At 33.7% G+C, this 16,700-nt stretch overlaps 1 long non-coding RNA gene across 3 annotated transcripts in view; it reads left to right on the plus strand.

Moving 5' to 3' along the window:
- LOC136041030 (uncharacterized) overlaps window positions 1–16,700 on the plus strand; it is a 173,929-nt gene that overhangs the window by 28,418 nt on the left and 128,811 nt on the right. For 2 of the 3 annotated variants that reach the window (XR_010620946.1, XR_010620948.1), the window contains 2 exons: window positions 3,488–3,727; window positions 9,380–10,092. This is a non-coding gene — a long non-coding RNA (uncharacterized LOC136041030). The remainder of the gene's footprint in view (window positions 1–3,487; window positions 3,728–9,379; window positions 10,093–16,700) is intronic. The other variant, XR_010620947.1, reaches the window with a different exon arrangement.

The raw sequence follows: 16,700 nt of genomic DNA on the forward strand, positions 1-16,700 counted from the left end.
CTTAACCTCGGAAAAATTCATGTTTTTATTCAATGTTTTAACACAGTAGCTTAAAAAATTTTCTTTAGAAAACTACTCCGATAAGCCCGAAGCTATTCTGAGTTACTTAATTAGAAGGGGCTTCTGAAGTTTGGAAGAACATTTCAAACAGTTCGTGGTAACGAACTGTAGTAAGGAGCGACCCGGCTCAATAGTAACCAAAACTCTAAAAAATGGAATTTCGATACCAATAGCTACATCAAAAGAATCGTATTTTAATGCTGATTTTAAATATATAAGTTTCATCAAGTCTTACCCATGAAAAATTACGACCCTGAGAAAATTTGCCATATTTTAGAAAATAGGGGGAAACACCCCCTAAAAGTCATAGAATCTTTGACCAGTTATTAAACTTTGACCAGTGCTTAATCACTATATGTAAGATAGTCAAAATAGTATATATTGAATGATTAAATTATTCAATTTAGTAATAGGATTTTTTCAATTGATTTAAGAAATCAAATAATTTGAACGGTGATAGGGAGAAGCTGACACTTTCATCTATTGAGTAAACCTATAAAGTGAATTGCTAAACTGACTTAAAGTTTACAATAAGCCAGAAAAAGCCTTTGGTGACCATAAGATTGATTAAAGGTACAATTAATCTTGTTCTTAGGTTAATTGATAAAATTAGCTGATTACATTAGATTGTTATAAAAAACTTTTAAACTGTGATAATAATAAGAAAAGGGGGAATAACATTTACCAATATGTCCTCTAAAATATAGTTTAGTTTTTGGAAGTTCGATGAACACTTTTTCTTTTGAAACACCATTATTAAAAAGTATTAATAATCAGATAAATGATAAAATATTCTAAATGGCTAATGTACATCATTCTCAACTCCGAAAACAATCAGGTTACATTAAACAACGAGTACTTGAAGTATGAAATCAAATAAGTACTTCTCTTTTTTTTTACTCTGCCTTATTGTCTGAGAATATGCAATTTTCATTGTTTAATGCCTGGCGTCATTTGTTCATAATAAGTTAAGGAATTAAATTTTTTATTGTGGTGCATAGCAACAAGTTGATTTCAATCATACCTTTGTTGATATGCTGTTGTCTTGATGTGCTGTTGTTGTCACAGATAGTGTTGTTTTGAATGGAAAAAAGTGACGAAGCAATTTACCTTTTTGGAAATGTTCCCAACGGTTAAAATCTTTGGAATTATTGCCAAGTACTAAAGCTTGTTTCCGTCGTAATCATGTTTTTTTGTTGTTGGCTATTTGTCAATGGGTTAATGATGTCTTTCTGTTAGAATTTGTCATACAACACATTGTATTGTGCTTAAAAGTGGGGATTGGTCGCGATTTTTTTATTGTAATCATTTTTAGGAAACTTTTTCTTTTCTTAAAATAAAAAGCAATGTATGAGACAAGGATTTAACTTAAATCACTTAAAGCTAATTCAACTTACTCTATGAAGATAGGGTCAATGGACTTGGAACTAATGGTCCAAGAATATTATGAGAGGCCGCATCTCCTTTCTTGGCGGGCACTAGCCCCTGTCCTACGCCCCCTTTTTCCCAAAGTAGTCTGATCAAAGTTTTGAGGTAGCCATTTTATTCAAGATCAAGTTTTTTTTTATGTCGTACCATATCGTTTGTTTATTAATGCCACAACAATATCCATAGAATAACAAACGACCAGCCAAAACGATATTAATAATGAACTGTAGATGTCAGACAAAATTAAAACAGACTAGAGACGTTGTTAATAACAGTACTTTACATATAAGAGTAATACAACTCCCATAGAAGAGGTTATTTTGCACAAAAGATTTAAGTTGTCTAGCAAAATGTCCAAAATGGAATGTAAACGACAAGTAAACAACACAATGCTATCAATCACAAGAAATACTCTATATTGTGTTTCGATACTTCAAACCTTGAAACTAATGAGTTTTGAATATATATTATTCTTAATTATAATAGATGTGCTATTCTATATATAAGTGATAGCTCTTGCTCTAGTATTCCTCCCAACGGCTTGTTCCTTTGCGTACGCTATAAGATTATGGGAAACCCCAAAATAATTTTTATTTTTCGGGTTTTTATTAGTTAAGTAAACTTATTCTGTGTGTATTTTACGTGGTATGTAATAGCTAAAAAAATGGGGCTCAGAAAACGGAATTTAAAGTTAGCTGCTCATCAAATAAGGATCTGAAATTGCAAATTATTGATCTCTCCCTCTATGTATAACCTGTTCAAAATTACAAGTTTAAATGTTATCATCGGATCCAGTTTTTTCTAAAAAAAAAATTCGTCCCTATTTGTAGAGGATAATTATTTAGCAATATGCATAAATTGCAAAAAACACTGCTGGTCAAATGCTGGGCGAAAACACGGTATTTCAGACTTATGGTCTAATTCTAAAAGTTATAATTTTGGACATGTGAGTACATCATTGGAAAGGTAAGAATCAAAATCGTTTGGTTGTGAAATTCATTTTTAAAATAATAGAAGAAAAAGTGTGGTAATTGAGCTTTTTATATAACAAAAGAAAAATTATCGCGACTTACCCTCGCGAACCGGTCCGGCAATATAAGAAATATCTCTTATAATTACTCTCAGAAAAAATCTAAAATCAGTGCTATCATTAGACAAGGCTTAACTGTTGTTCTTGCAACAGTCGCCATCTAATGAAATAAACTTTTGACTGCTCATCTCAAGCTACCCGTTTTTACTGCGAGGGTAAGTCACGTTTGAGCACGTAATGTTTTCACCCACAGCACAGATTATCGAGCAGAATCGAGTCCCAGCCTGTCCAGCTCTTCCACGTCCCTCCACGATCTAGAATGTGCAACGAGACTGTTAGTAAGACCAGCGGTTTCCATGTGAGAGATTGATTACCACAGGGTGAAAAAATGTGACTTACAATCGAAGTGTCGAGTGTAAGTAACGTTTTGTCACGAGTCACAAGTCACGAGTGAAGAGAAAGTACAATTTACTTATGTTCTATGTTAGAGAAAGACCTGGCTAAAGAAATGCTCTGCTAAAGAAGTTCTTATGTGCCTGAAAGAACAGCTCAAAACAATTTCCCTTCATCTCTATAACACGCATCGCCAACACTATGAGCTGAGGAAAGTAAAAGAAACTCTAAGAGGGGCCAATCTTTACATTTGTTATCTACTACAGTAGTCTGAATGGGAGTCTTGCACACTTGAGCTGTGCAGTCGTAAGTGACGACCTAACCCATGACAAGAATCCTGTTGCAGCTTGTACGAAGATTTGTGGACTATTTTCGAGCACATCATTTCCAACCTATTAATGTTTGCTTATGCAATAACATTACTGAATGGTCACATCCATAAATTTTTGCCTCTTTGATTTATTGTCATATTGAGTTTTTAGCAATGTATCATTTAGTATTTTCAATACTGGCTCAATTCTTAATTTTAATTTACTTTCAATTTCTTAAGTTTTCCAATACTGTCTCAACTTCCAGCAGTTACAACTCAGTCCAGAGAGAAGACCATTCTCTTTAATCGATGGATTGGGGAAGGATCTCAGAAACACTTGACAAGCTCTGAAGATAAATAGGTGAATCAACAGCTGATTCCGACTCTGGCTTTGACCTCTTCCGATGCTATTCAACTAAACGATGGGACTGAGGGAGCTGTACATGAACCTGGATGACCCGAGCTTTTGAAAACTCCTTTGAAAAGTTTTTCAACTATTTTTGCTGGTCCGAATCAAAGTTATTATACATTTCTAATTCTTCTCTATTTATTCTTCTTATTTTAATTCTTCATTCTCATATCTCGTTCCATATTTCTCACTCTTCTTATCCTTTATTTTCTTGTCTCATTCTTCATATCTCTCATTTTTATGTGCAATCTTTACTTATTTTATTTTATGTTCGTCTTAGTCTGATAAAAAAAAATTAAAGAACCCTATAGGGCTTAACATTTAATGTTGGACATTTTTTTATCAGGGAAACCCGTTTATTGTGTTGCGAGAGCAACACTCTGGTTTTGTCCCGTTTTTTTTTTTTTTTTTTTTTTTTTTTTTTTTTTTTTTTTTTTTTTTTTTTTTTTTTTTTTTTTTTTTTTTTTTCTATGCCGCCAATCTCAGTCTATCTGTGGAAACTGGAAAAAGTCTAACCTGTGCGGTTGTTACGGAAAGTGTGGACCACAGGCCGGGTTGATGAATATGACATTAAATTTGCTGCAAATTACATTTTAATTTCCTAAGTTGAAAAAGAAGAGATTTGAAAACTGAAACCTTAACAATTAGAAATTATTCTTGTCAAACTTTGAACAAGAGAAATTATCACAAATGAGATTTGAGCTACTAGCCCCTGCAACCCCCAAAGCTACAAGCCTTGCCTTGATTATACTATTGCTGAAAACAATATATATTTTCAACAAATGTCTCTTGTCATAACCATTAAAAAGGTTTTAAGATTTTAAGCATTAAACAAACCCCCCTTGACCTCTCTTTTTCTTCTTTGAATGTTTTTATGTTGATTTTTCAGGAAAGGTCATTGATCTTCAACAGTGACCATTTTACAGTGTTTTATGTAAAGCTTACAGCATGATTAGCTATATGTCTTCAAGAGTCCATATTTGGTTTTCAAAGTATGTCTGTCTGATTTTGAAAGCGTACCAACATAATATTCCACTAGCTTTGGCTTGCCCTAAAAATATCAGTTAGCGCAGATTGAATCACAAGAGAATCATTTTAATCTTAAAGAAAATGCAGAGCAGAAAGATCCAAATGAGATATGGAAACGCGTTTTATGTCAAATATCGCCAAATATTAATCCCACAACCTTGAAACCTGCACAATGTCCATAGAATAACCAACAGCAGGCCAACACGTTATTAATAAAAAAAATTGTAGATGTCAGACATAACTAAAATGGAATATGGGCGTAATTTTTAACAGCATTTTACGTACAAGGCAAAACAGCTCCAATTGAAGAGGATATGTTGTACAAATGATTTAAGCTGTCTTGCAAAATATCCAAAACGGAAAGCTACAAATAAACGACACGATGCTATCAACGGCAAGAAAGATACCACATTGTTATTCTGTGCTTCAAATCTTGAAAAAGTTATTTGTTTGGAAATAGATGGCGCTCTTACATTTACTGTTTGTACATGGTCTAACTTGTGTTAAAAGGAAAACATGTAACATGTTGGCTTCAAAATGAAAACTATACGAAACAAATTTATCTTTCACCACAACTGATAATTCTGAATAATTATATTATTTTATGAATAGGTGTGAATAGTGGTTATTTGCATGAATTGTTTTTTTTTTTATTGATTAAGTCTCTTTAATCTTCAGTTCTCTGTTGAAAAACGCTAAAAATTATTAAACATCCCCCTTCAGGGAACGTTGATGGGGCTATTAAAATAAATAAAAATACACTAATTACCCCTACTAGATTAAAATAGAAAATTTTTATTTTTAAGCCAAAGACATGAAAACTTGAGAAATATTCACTATATTGACCAATAATAAACTTTTGCAATCAAAAAATTAACAGATAATAATGTAGAAAAAAAAAAGTTTTTAAAAGCAAAGAGCCATATTAAACTTAAGATCAGCTTAAGTAAAGGCCAATAGTAATTTAAACTTGAAATGACCAGAAATTAAAACAAATAATTATATCAAACATAAATATTATAGATACTGATATAGATGAATTAGTAAATCTTATAAAGAGTAAAAGTTAAATTGGATATTGAAGTCGAACTTAGAATGAGCAAATTTAATTCAAGCTGGAGTTTAGCTACTGCCCCCTTCCCCCTCCTCTAAATGCAAAAGTTCTAAAGCCTGTTACTTCATTCGTGCGTTTTGAAAACAAATTATATTATATACATTTCTTATAATTATAATTATAATTTTGGAAAAAAATGAAACGAAAAAAGCAAACAATCTTTAATTGCTGAGTTTTGTGGGATTAATATTCTTATATATTAAATATTCAGTTTATTTTCATTAGTTCTTTTCATTCATCGTGATTATTCTAGTGATTTTTGTTTATTTATCGTCGATGTTTTGAAAAACATCGATTGAAAAAGTTTTCAGTAAAATGCAAGTGACGCAATAGACTTTAAAACTTACTGTTAGAGGAGGGGAAAGAGACAATATCAAAACTGCCGCTTAGAGTAATTTTATGTGTTTATTTATATACAATACTATATATCAAAGAAGATTTTGTTTAGTAATGGCTATGGAATTTGTATTTTGCGTCACATAAAGCTGTATATATTCAAGTCAACCATTAAAAAGATTATATATGAAATTAAACAACATCAAATAGTAGTTATCAAATCGGAATTTCTTGCCATTTCTTTTATTTGCCCTCTTAAATGTTTTCGTGGGCATGTACCCTTCTCCCCCAAATATGTATTTCCCAAAAATTGCAAGATTGTTGTAATTCTTTTCTGAATTTCATGTACATATTGAATTGAATTTTTTTTTTCGAATTTAGAATAAACACGGCTGATTTTTGCATAAGAAATTTCATGACTTTTTAGCAACTTTCAGTTAAAAGTATTTTGTAATACTTCTATTAATAGTCATAATATCTGTCCTTTTTTGGCTTCATAATTAAGAACTTATGAATTGTTTGTTTCTGTTTTATTGACTTAAACTCTTAATCTTAAAAAGTTAGCCATAAAACGGTTTTAAAATAAGCACTGAGAAATTGTTTTTTGTTTGAAAACCTTTAACTTCAGTTTTTATTGTTGAATAAATACGGCTGATTTTAGTCTGAAATACGCTATATCCAGCTCATATATCAGTAAAAATATTTTGCACAGTTTCTCTTTTAATAGTGTTAAATATCTCCTGTGCTTTTTATGGCACTCGGTATTAACCAAGTGACATATAGCAATCGCAAATTCTGTCAGTCTGTCGGTCTGTCAGTTGGTCTGTCTGTCGGTCCCGGTTTTGCTACTTTAAGCACTTCCAGGTAAGCTAGGACGATGAAATTTGGCAAGCGTTTCAGGGACCTGACCAGATTAAATTAGAAATAGTCGTTTCTCCGATTTGACCATCTGGGGGGGGGGAGTGGGGGGCCGGTTAATTTGGAAAAAAATAGAAAAAATGAAGTATTTTTAACTTATGAGCGGGTGATGGGATCTTAGTGAAATTTGATGTTTGGAATGTATTGTGTCTCAGAGCTCTTATTTTAAATCCCGACCGGATCTGATGACATTGGTGGGAGCTGCGGGGGGGAAACCTTAAATCTTGGAAAACACTTAGAGTGGAGGGATCGGGATGAAACTTGATGGGAAAAATAAGCAAAAGTCCCAGGTACATGATTAATATAATTGGAACGGATATGCTCTCTTTAGGGTAGTTGGGGGAGGGGGTAATTCTGAAAAATTAGAAAAAATGAGGCATTTTTGACTTACGAACGGGTGATCGGATCTCAATGAACTTTGATGTTTAGAAGGATATTGTGTCTCAGAGCTCTTATTTTAAATCTCGACAAGATCTGGTGACGTTGGGGGGGATTTGGGAGGGGGGAACCTAAAACTTGGAAAACACTTAGAGTGGAGGGATCTGGATGAAACTTGGTGGGAAAAATAAACACAAGTCCTAGATACATGATTGACATACACGGAACGGATCCGCTCTCTTTGAGGTAGTTGGGGGGGGGGGGGTGTGGTGGGTTATTTCTGAAAAATTAGAAAAAATGAGGTATTTTTAACTTACGAACGGGTGATCGGATCTCAATGAAATTTGATATTTAGAAGGATATCATGTTTCAGAGCTCTTATTTTAAATCTCTACCGGATCTTGTGACATTGTGAGGGGGAGTTGGGAGGGGGAAACCTAAAATTTGGAAAACACTTAGAGTGGAGGGGTCGGGATGAAACTTGGTGGGAAAAATAAGCACAAGTCCTAGATACATGATTGACATAACCGGAACGGATCCGCTCTCTTTGGGGTAGTTGGGGGATAATTCTGAAAAATAAGAATAAATTACGTATTTTTAACTTACGAAGGAGTTATTGGATCTTCATGAAACTTCATATTTAGAAGGACCTCGTAACTCAGATCTCTTATTTTAAATCTCAACCGGATCAAGCGTAATTGGGGGGGGGGGGCAGTTGGGGGGGGGGCGGAAATCTTAGAAAATACTTAAAGCGGTGAGATCGGGATGAAACTGGATGGGAAGAATAGAAACCTGTCTAAGATACGTGACTGACATAACCGGACCGGATCTGCTCTCTTTGGTGGAATTGGGGGGGGGGGGGAGGTTATTTTGAAAATTGGGCTATTTGTAACTTACGAAAGGGTGACCAGATCTTAATGAAATTTGATATTTAGAAGGATCTTGTGCTTTAAAGTTCTAATTTTAAATTCTGACCAAATCCTGTGACATTGGGGGGAATCGGAGGGGGAAACCGGAATTTTTGGGACACGTGAAAATTCGGTTATTTTTATCTTACGAGTAGATGATCGGATCTTAATGAAATTTGATTTTTAGAAGGGATTCATGTCTCAGAGCTCTTATTTCAAATCCCGACCAGATCCTTTGACATTGGGGGGAGTTGGAGGGGGAAATCTTGGAAAAACACTTGGAGTGGAGGAATCGGGATGAAGCTTGGTGGATAGAATAAACAAATGTCCTTGATGCGTGATTGACAGAATCGTACTGGATTCGCTCTCTTTGGAGGAGTTGGGGGGAGGGGTTCAGTGATTTGGCGAGTTTGGTGCTTCTGGACGTGCTAGGACGATGAAAATTGGTAGGCGTGTCAGGAAGCTGCACAATTTGACTTGATAAAATCGTTTTCCCAGATTCGACCATCTAGGGGGCTAAAGGGAGAGGAAAAATTAGAAAAAATTAGGTATTTATAACTTACTAGTGGGTGATCGGATCTTAATGAATTTTGATATTTAGAAGGACATCGTGACTCGGAACTTTTGTTTTAAATCCTGACCGGCATTAAGCCTCTTATTCCTTTTTAAATCAATCTATTGATTCATAGAATTTTGTTAGAGCTCATACCATATGATCTCTTGGCTCTTAGCTCTTCTTGCCTCGTCATAAGTGCCATATGAGCTCTTTGCTCTTGTTGATTTTAGTATGTATAGTATGTAATTTTTTTTTTATTGTTATTTTTTTTGCGGTCCAAGGTGTTGTTAAATATTTGTCACTAGTCCTTTATCAAGGTTTTAGTAGACTAATGAACCTTCTTTTGAAAGAGCAAACAGAAAAAACTTTTAGAGATAACTTCTTCAGGAAGATCATTCTAGATCAAAGTGCAACGTCGAATGAAACTAATTGTTTTGTTTTGTTTTTTTGAAATTTTTGTTTTCTTTTTTTCTTTATTTTTGTTTTGAACTGTTTAACTTGACCTTTCAGATAATGCAACAAGTGAGCTCTTATGCCCCAATGCAGTCTCCAGGGTCTTCGCCACTATCTCATGCCTCTGTTACTTTGAGTGAAGGGACTTCACACTAAAAGTCCAATGTCACAAACTACCATTCATCCGTCTCAGACTCAACGCTCCCAGCACAAACACATGAGTAGATTTCACATAAATATATTCTAGTTGTGATTCCAAGTAGTGTTGGCTCACCAGTGCAGGTTATACCAAACAATGTGAAAATGCAAACTACCAAATGTTAGAAGGTAAATGTCAATAAAACGGACGAAAATTTACCTTGGTCACAAACTTTGACAAAAGTGAATGAACCTCATTTTGAACAGGTGCTCCCTTAGCCTCCTTCAGTTGAATGTAGTCCTAAAGAAGTTCAAAATCCTGTTGTGTACAGTGCTAGTGAGCAAATCCATATTTTAAATGACAAAAAAATCCCTGATAAAGGGCCTCAAGAAAAAGACCAAAAAACAAACTTCAAAAGGACAAAGGATAAAGTCCAGTTTTGGTTGAAGGAAACATTATATAGAAGTTCGGCACAGTAATTGTTGATGGTGATAGAGTTATGAAAAGTGTAGAGAATGAAAAATCTAGTGTAAAGAGTGTAAAAACTGATAATTGGATTAAACTGCCAAAAGACTCTAAGAATATTGGAATGATGAAGCCATCAATGAAGTTCAGCAAACTATCGCCTGAGGTAATTTTTTTGGGTTTTATGAGTAGTTTTTAAACTACTTTTACTACTCTTTTATTAAATCTTTTATTTTAATTTATTATAATATTATTTATTCATATATATATATATAATACTATAAATATTATTTATATTACTTTCGATAATATTTTATTATTTTTCCTATTACTTTATTTATTTAATTCCACCAAAAACAGTAAGTATACAGTGCTTAATCACTGCTTAACACTTACACAGTATAGTAAACTATAGGTCTAATAGTAGACAAACAAGGTCAAGGTAATTAGGTTTGTCTTGGTTAACCTGTAATACTTAAAAATTTGCTAAGAAAAAGACCGATTCATAAGTTGACATGTTATAGCTGGATTTAATGTTGAAAATAGTGATAATTAAAGATTATTAGTTATTTCAATGACTTAATTAATTGTTTCAGTTCTAATTCTAATTACAGTGTCTCAATTCTCATTGATAAGAAGTATGTGTATACCATTGTTTTTATCATATTAGGATTTCTCTGGAATCAGCCGAAATGTTTTTTCCCCCTCTTCCGATAGGGGGCTCAGGATAAATCATCAGTTTTGGATTACCTCCTCTTTGTTTTTTGTTAGCCTTTTTAATTTCTGTACATATTTTTATATATTTGGGTGGAGGGGGGGGGGCAGCATAAAACCTAAGGGGAGATGAACCATTTACCTCCTTTTTGTCCTTTTAATAACCTTTCTAATTTTTTTGTAAATTCATTTTTTTTCGTTTGACGAATCCAAGTATAAACTAATTGCATTGAAAATAATAAATTAGAATACAAGAGGAGGCAGGTTCAATTCAACCCGATACCTCAATTGCAATATATTTTTTGATTTCAATAATTTTTATATTTTTCATAATTTTTAAAAAATTATGAGACTCCTTTAAAGAAAGGAGCAACGTTAAAACTGAAAACGAACAGAAATTATTCCACATATGAAGGGGTTTAATTGAACCCCTTTGATTTCATGCTTCAAGTACTCGTTGTATAACGAGTACTTGAACGTTATAAGGGATTTTTAACTTACGAACAGGTGACCGACAGGGTCATTTATTATTCAAATATGACAATATTAATATTATACTGGCTAGGTTTTTTTTTAAAATACAAGTGTTCTAAGATAATTTTTAACTTCAGGTTGTCTAAATAAAAATTTTATTAGGGGCTTTAGAAAATGTGGCTGACGCTGCGACAAAGAGGGTCATTTGTAGAACAATTATCCTTGTACGAACAACTATCCTTGTATGATAGCCAGTGGCGCCAATTAAACCAATTTAAATGTTGGGTTGAGGGGATAAAATGTATTAAATCTAGGAACAACTACACTTGTATGAACAACCATCTCTGTATGAACAAATAAATAAACATTAAAACTGAAAACGAACAGAAATTATTCCACATATGTAGGGGTCCTCAATACCTTGATCTATACGCTAAAGTCTTCAGCACTGAATAACTTAATGTTGTTTTTCTAATCGCTAAAATGGCACAAGCAAATTAGATACATATGCTAGTAAACGAAAAGTTGAAAGTCTGACAAGACAAATAGAAAAAAAATTTGGTAATCTTAACTTCTATTATTGACAAAACAAGATGGATTACTACTATTTATTTATCTTTTGGGTTGATTCGATGTTGATTCGATTCGTCAATTTTGTATTGTCAATTTTTCAGTATTTTTTAAGCCTACATTGTTCACTAAAGATGGATTAACAAAGATTTTGTGTAGTTGTCAGCACTTTTTTTCTTACTGTAAGTTTATCTTTTTATTCTTTGTCATCAGTACAGCCAGCATCGTCTTTGAAACCAGGCGTTTGAACAGTCTCAACACCCAATCCCCAATATGCCAAGATCTTTGAGGTTTCCTGTGTCTTATTTCCCTCGTTGTTTTCTGATGAGTTTTTTCTTCAGTTTACGTTTACCCTTCCCCCCTCTTGAAATGAAAACAGTGCATAACTAATCCATATTTTTAGCTGTATAATTTCTAGCACTCTTTCAAGTCTCCTGTCCCTCCCACACTCCCAATGGAGGTTAGTTAAAAGGTCCTTTAACTATGCCTCTGGAGATGGTATTGACACCTGTAGTCCCTGAGGAAAGGGCTATAAGATATGTAATTTGCCCATTGTTCATATAGGCTATACTATTTGTTATTGGGAAATATATATTTTATTGGGGAGGGGTTTTTTTTCCTAGGGGAAAACGTTCCCAGGGGAATGAAAGGGGATTTCTTGGCAAGATTTGAGTAAGGGTCAGAAATTAAAAAAAAGTTTTTTGACTTAAAAGTAAGGAGCAGTATTAACAATTAAAACAAGCAGAAATTATTCTATATATGAGGGGGACTGATCTCTTGCTCAATCTTCCTTTTTTGTTTTACTTTTTGTCACAATGCTCTTAGGAGATTGATGGAACAGAAGGGCCGTTTAATTTTTAATGGACGTATTTCTAAAGAAGATTAAGATTTTAACATAAAGACTGAAGGTTGTGGAAGGGGCAGATTCACTCATATTATGGTAGTTTTAGCAAGCTCCCAAGTCCCCCTCGCTTACTTTGAAGCGAGTATTATCTGCTCAGCCGACAGGGGTTTCATGAAGGGGCCACCTTCACTCATTGTCGCCCGGTTTTGCCAAAATTACCATTTTCTGTGCCAAAAAAGAATGGGGAAGATGTTCTTTTTCTCTCTCTATATGTATATATCCAAATTCGAGGCAAAAAGATCATCTTCAAGAAAAACAATTATAATATAAAACTAACTTACGAAAAATTTAAAACTAGCATAAGGAAAAAGTAATTTTAATATCTAGAAAACGAGAATTTTCCAAACTGCAATCCTGTAAAAGCATATCAGCATCTAAAACAGAAAATTGTTATAAAACCTATGGTCTCCTCCAGAAAGATTTTGGAGCCTCATATTTCCCTCTTCTCTCCTATTTCTTGAAGACCATGAGCTATCCCTGTTGGGAGATCCATCTTTTCTGTGTCTCTTCTTTCGATCTTCCTCTTCCTTTTCTGCCATATCCAACCTTCGTTTGCGATACCTTCCTTGGAATGGAGAGGGTGTCCTTTGTTTGTATTGTTTCTTGTGATATTGGTCACTCTCTTCCACTGCCGAAATTGATGAGCCTGCCCTTAGTAAATTTCTCTCCATTTCATCCAAGATTCTTCGCCTCATTTCTTCCAAATTATCCTCGTCTATTCCATTTTTCACTGTTTCTAAATTTGCTGCATTACTCTCATAAGAATTGCTAAAGTCGTGGTAATGGCCTTTACAAATCGCACAGTCACAATAAAAAGATATTTCTAATTCAAAACTTTGATCCATGTCAATATCTATTATGTTGTTGCTTGAAGTAAGTAAGTTTCACAACTGGAAAGTTTTAACGGATTCATTTCCTTATATTAATGAACGACATAGCTCTTAGATATTTGCACCAATCAATGCAAAGAGAATTGCTGACGTATGATCTTCGGAAACATTCCGTTTAACGGTTGTAACAGCCCAATCCACCTGTTTCTTGGATGTAACAGCCTTGCATAAAAGGCCCAGTAACAGCGCTATTTTAGTTATGGTTGTAATTAAAATCTTGTTTTCCAAAATCTTACAGTCGTAAAAAACCTAGTATGCATTTTACGTTTGAAGCAATGCATAGCAATAATATGATTCAAATCATTAGAAATACATTCAGCCATTGAAATGTATGGCTGAAACCAAAAATGAAGGCGCTTAAAACTGGCAATTAGGCTCAAATAAATATCAGTGGAACATTCTTTTTGTGAATAGAACTTATTTACCTTTTTTGGGTGCTTATTTTATCTTTTTAATTTTTTTTTCTAGAATAAAATGTACCAGCATATCAATATTTGTAATTATTAATTCGAATTACATTCTTGAAATTGGGTTAGGTTTTGAAATCCAGGTTAGGTTTCGGGGTTTGAACCCCTCCCCTCCCCCGAAATATTTTCTGACTCGTAAAAACATAACAAAAACGGATATAAGCACATTTTTGACGTTATTAGTTGTTTTTTGTTTGTTTGAACCCCCCACCCCACCCTCGGAAAAATTCATGTTTTTATTAAATGTTTTAACACACTAGCTTAAAACATTTTCTTTGGAAAACTACTCCGATTAGCCCAAAGCTATTCTGAGTTACTTATTAGAAGGGGCTTCCGAAGTTTGGAAGAACATTTCGCTGTAAGAATCGGCCTTTTGTCGCGTTGTGAGCTTAGGCCGAAGTCCCTTTTCCTGAAATAAATGAGAAGGGGAGTCAAAATACGAGCAAATGCATCTTGGAACATCAATTTTTAATAAGGATTCTGACATGTCTTGTTCTGCTATCCCTTGTCATTAGATTTTCGACATAAAACGGTTTTGCTATCAGTCAATAAATAGTACTTAGTTCTATCAACCTGTCGAATTACGTTCTTTAAACTTACTTCTTTTTTTGGAATTGGTTAATGGTGTCAAAACTTTCCTATTTGTGAATGTACCAAGGGCATCAAAAGGAGAATTTTTTTCCCCTAGACTGTTGAATAATACTTGAAAACATCGATTTTCTAATACATTTTTTTTTAAATTATGAAAATTTTAAAACCGGGGCGTATTTTCGTCAGTGTTGCCATGTTATTGCCTTAACTAAAAGTTTCGCCGGTTTACAATATAAACAAGATAGTTACAGTATATTAATCACTATAAATAAGATAGTCAAAATAATATATATTGAATGATTAAATTATTCAATTTAGCAATGTTTTTTTTTTTTTCAATTGATTTAAGAATTCAAATAATTTAAACGGTGACAGGGAGAAGCTGACACTTTCATCTATTGAGTAAACCTATAATTAATTCGGATTACATTCTTGAAATTGGGTTTGCTTTTTTATATTTTTATAAGATTTTTCGCTAGTCAAAACTCTTGAAAAGATTGAAAACATTTGAAAAGATTATTTAATTTAAATGAATTAGAAATAATACAATTTATTTTATGTAGATAGGATAAATGAACTAGGACACAATGGTCCTATAATGTAGGGAGAGGGCTCATTTTTAAATTCTTAAATGGCCATTTTGTTTAGCATAGTTGAGAAGTTCAATAACTATGTCTTTGGGTATAACTTCAATTCCCAACAGCCGGGAAAAGGGTATAAGCTTTAAAATTTGCCTATAGTTTACGCATAGTATTCGTTATGGGAAGTAAAAGTTTGTTTATTACTAGTTTGTAGCAGATGATACATCCATTAAAACATGAGAAACCATTTTCATGGCACTTGGTATCTACCAAGTGACATGTAGCGATAGCAAATTCTGTCGGTCGGTCTGTCTGTCTTTCTGTCCCGGTTTTGCTAGTTTAGCACTTCCAGGTAATCTAGGACGATGAAATTTGGCAAGCGTATTAGGAACTAGGCCAGATTAAATTATAAATTGTCGTTTCCCCGATTCCGCCTTCTGGAGGGGGGTGAGTGGGGGGACGGATAAATCGGAAAAATTAGAAAAAATGAGGTATTTTTAACTTACGAACAGGTGACCGACAGGGTCATTTATTATTCAAATATGACAATATTAATATTATACTGGCTAGGTTTTTTTTTTAAATACAAGTGTTCTAAGATAATTTTTAACTTCAGGTTGTCTAAATAAAAATTTTATTAGGGGCTTTAGAAAATGTGGCTGACGCTGCGACAAAGAGGGTCATTTGTAGAACAATTATCCTTGTACGAACAACTATCCTTGTATGATAGCCAGTGGCGCCAATTAAACCAATTTAAATGTTGGGTTGAGGGGATAAAATGTATTAAATCTAGGAACAACTACACTTGTATGAACAACCATCTCTGTATGAACAAATAAATAAACATTAAAACTGAAAACGAACAGAAATTATTCCACATATGTAGGGGTCCTCAATACCTTGATCTATACGCTAAAGTCTTCAGCACTGAATAAATTAATGTTGTTTTTCTAATCGCTAAAATGGCACAAGCAAATTAGATACATATGCTAGTAAACAAAAAGTTGAAAGTCTGACAAGACAAATAGAAAAAAATTTGGTAATCTTAACTTCTATTATTGACAAAACAAGATGGATTACTACTATTTATGTATCTTGTGGGTTGATTCGATGTTTGTTAGTTCTGTTCTCCATGACTTCCATTTTTAGCTTTTTTGATTCGTCAATTTTGTATTGTCATTTTTTCAGTATCTTCAAGCCTACATTGTTCACTAAAGATGGATTAGCAAAGATTTTGTGTAGGTGTTAGCACTTTTTTTTCTTACTGCAAGTTTATCTTTTTATTCTTTGTCATCAGTACAGCCAGCATCGTCTTTGAAACCAGGCGTTTGGACAGTCTCAACCCCCAATCCCCAATATCCCAAGATCTTTGAGGTTTCCTGTGTCTTATTTCCCTCGTTGTTTTCTGATGAGTTTTTTCTTCAGTTTACGTTTACCCTCCCCCCCTCTTGAAATGAAAACAGTGCATAACTAATCCATATTTTTTAGCTGTATAATTTCTAGCACTCTTTCAAGTCTCCTGTCCCTCCCACACTCCCAATGGAGGTTAGTTAAAATGTCCTTTAACTATGCCTCTGGAGATG

Source organism: Artemia franciscana, chromosome 21 (assembly GCF_032884065.1).
Source record: "Artemia franciscana chromosome 21, ASM3288406v1, whole genome shotgun sequence".
NCBI classification, from domain to species: Eukaryota; Metazoa; Arthropoda; class Branchiopoda; order Anostraca; family Artemiidae; genus Artemia; species Artemia franciscana.